This window comes from Cyprinodon variegatus, unplaced genomic scaffold (genome assembly GCF_000732505.1).
Source record: "Cyprinodon variegatus isolate N-32 unplaced genomic scaffold, C_variegatus-1.0 Scaffold700, whole genome shotgun sequence".
Taxonomy (NCBI): Eukaryota; Metazoa; Chordata; class Actinopteri; order Cyprinodontiformes; family Cyprinodontidae; genus Cyprinodon; species Cyprinodon variegatus.
This window is the reverse complement of record NW_015151153.1, coordinates 17,777-20,135: the sequence shown is the minus strand read 5'-3', so window position 1 is coordinate 20,135 and position 2,359 is coordinate 17,777. Positions and strand designations below refer to the sequence as shown.

At 37.0% G+C, this 2,359-nt stretch overlaps 1 non-coding gene across 1 annotated transcript; it reads right to left on the bottom strand.

Moving 5' to 3' along the window:
- Positions 1 to 2,058: 2,058 nt before the first annotated feature.
- On the bottom strand, positions 2,059 to 2,140 carry trnas-uga. Its single transcript has one exon. It is a non-coding gene; the product is annotated as a tRNA-Ser (tRNA).
- Positions 2,141 to 2,359: the final 219 nt, after the last annotated feature.

Sequence of the window (2,359 nt, the reverse complement as noted above, 5' to 3'; positions counted from 1 at the left end):
ATAGAAAACTTTGAATCAATTTGACTGGATGATCTGGTTGAACTGTAAAGTACCTTGAGATGACATGTAATGACAAATAAGCTCTGGTGAAAAAAAAATGATATAGAGTGTTGGACTATTTAAATGTCTCCATGCATTAAACTTTTACTGAACTGGAGAGCTCCCTCAGTAACTGAATGCTGCAACCTAGGTGCACAATGAAGCCCTGTTGCAGATCCCTCCTCCCTGCTGTTGTTAGAAGTATTACAATTTTTTTTTTTGTGTTTCCAAACAGATCATGTGCTTACTTACATGCAACTAACTGCATGGATGTATGGTTTATCTTTTTTCACATCCACACTATTTTTATATTAATTTTTTATTTGCCCTTTAAATTTTAAAGTCGTTCTGTAAACCAGTCTCGGCTTTCTGTTATCTCAAACATTTTTCCTTTGATCTTACTGTCTCAGTTTTTACTAACTGCACATTGTTTTTATTTTTAAGAGGGTTTTTTTTCTATACACTATTCTGTTGTTATTTATTCTTTTCATAGATGTGGCCTGTCTGTACCTGTACCCCTTCATTTACCTATTTACCTTGCTGCCAGCCTTCCAGAATATCCCCAATGTTTTTCTATTGTATTGTATTGTATTGTATTATATTATAATATATTATATTGTATTATAGTATATTGTATTATATTATATTATACTGTAAAGGATAATATCTGTTGAGATTCCAAGATGTGTCTCCTCATATTCATATTTCTGTCTTCACACGGTGCCCTGCTGTGGATAAATAATCGACACATAATCATCAAATGGTGCCAGGATTGTTGGAAGAATTTGCTCTTGAAGGATATTTTGATCCAACTCTTTATTCATGGTGAAATAATGAATGAGCCACCTCGCTCGGATGGGAACAGCCCCACACATGGATTGCATCAGGATGCGTCACAGTTGGCAGAGCTCAGAGCTGATAGTAACTCTCGCCTTTTCTTCTCTGGACAAAAGACTTTCCTGATCTTCTCAACAATCAGAAGGAAGATCCAGCTTTTTTTTTTACTGAACCCTGGAAACATCATCCCAAAAATGTCCATGTCCTTCTTTTAGACCTTGCTCCATTTAATGTTTATTAGGGGAACATTGTGGCTCCCTTGGTGACAAAGCATGTTGTCCAAAAATGTTTACCTCACAAGTAAATTCAAACACACCCCATCTATTGCTCCAGGTGCTTACTTAACAAACTCTGCTGAGCTGTTAGTCGAGACTGGGAAAATGGGTTTTGTTTTAAAATAGGCTTAAAGTTCATTTAGATGATTAATCACTAAATTTCACATAACAGGAAAAACTAAGTACATGTTAACAAACCTAAATAACCTTCTATCATATAAAAAACGTACAACTGATCTGCCATCTTGCCTTTTGATGAATTAGTGATTGTAAAATAAGACCTTGAGATTCCTTCTCTTATCAGAACAACTAACAAGCCCTTGAAATGGATACCAAGCTTCTGCTCACCTGATCAGAAAATAAGCCATTAGCATTATTCCCATTACAGGTTTAACACTGAAATCAGACACGGCATCAAGTCTTTTGTAATATGAATAATGACGGACGAAATGACCTTCACAAAGCTGAAAAACACGTTTTTGTTATAATATAGACAGAAGGGTGGTGTTCAGCGCTGCTGAGGAATTTTCTGACCACCTTTATGCAGAAATACTTTTCCTTTTTCAATTCTTTCTTCGATGAGGTTTTATACACAGGAATAATTTAGTTTTATTTATTAATATTCTTGTACAGTATAAGTATATTTATTAGTTACAGTAGTAAAGAAAGAAAAATGAATAGAGAAAAAAAAACAACTGTTAAACATATTAAAACAAAAGTTTAAAAAAAGAGAAAAATACTTTTGATTTTGGACTAGAAGAGCGGAGATAGGATCAGCAAGGGATTGTAACCATTATAGCAGCAGGTCCATCCATCCATCCATTCACCCCTCTATCCATCGATCCAACCATCCGTGCGTTAGAATCAGACATACTTAAAATTAACCTCAGCTTCAAATTAAGCTCAACGCTGCGAGCAGGGTTCGTACCTGCGCGGGGAAACCCCATTGGATTTCAAGTCCAACGCCTTAACCACTCGGCCATCACAGCTCCGTGTCTCATATCCATCCATCCATGGATCGGTACATCCATCCATCCATGTATCCGTGCATCCATCCATCCGTGCATTCATCCATCCGTGTATCCATCCATGCATGCATCAATCCATCCATCCATGTATCCGTGCATCCATCCATCCGTGCATTCATCCATCCGTGTATCCATCCATGCATGCATCAATCCATCCATCCATGTATCCGTGCATCCATC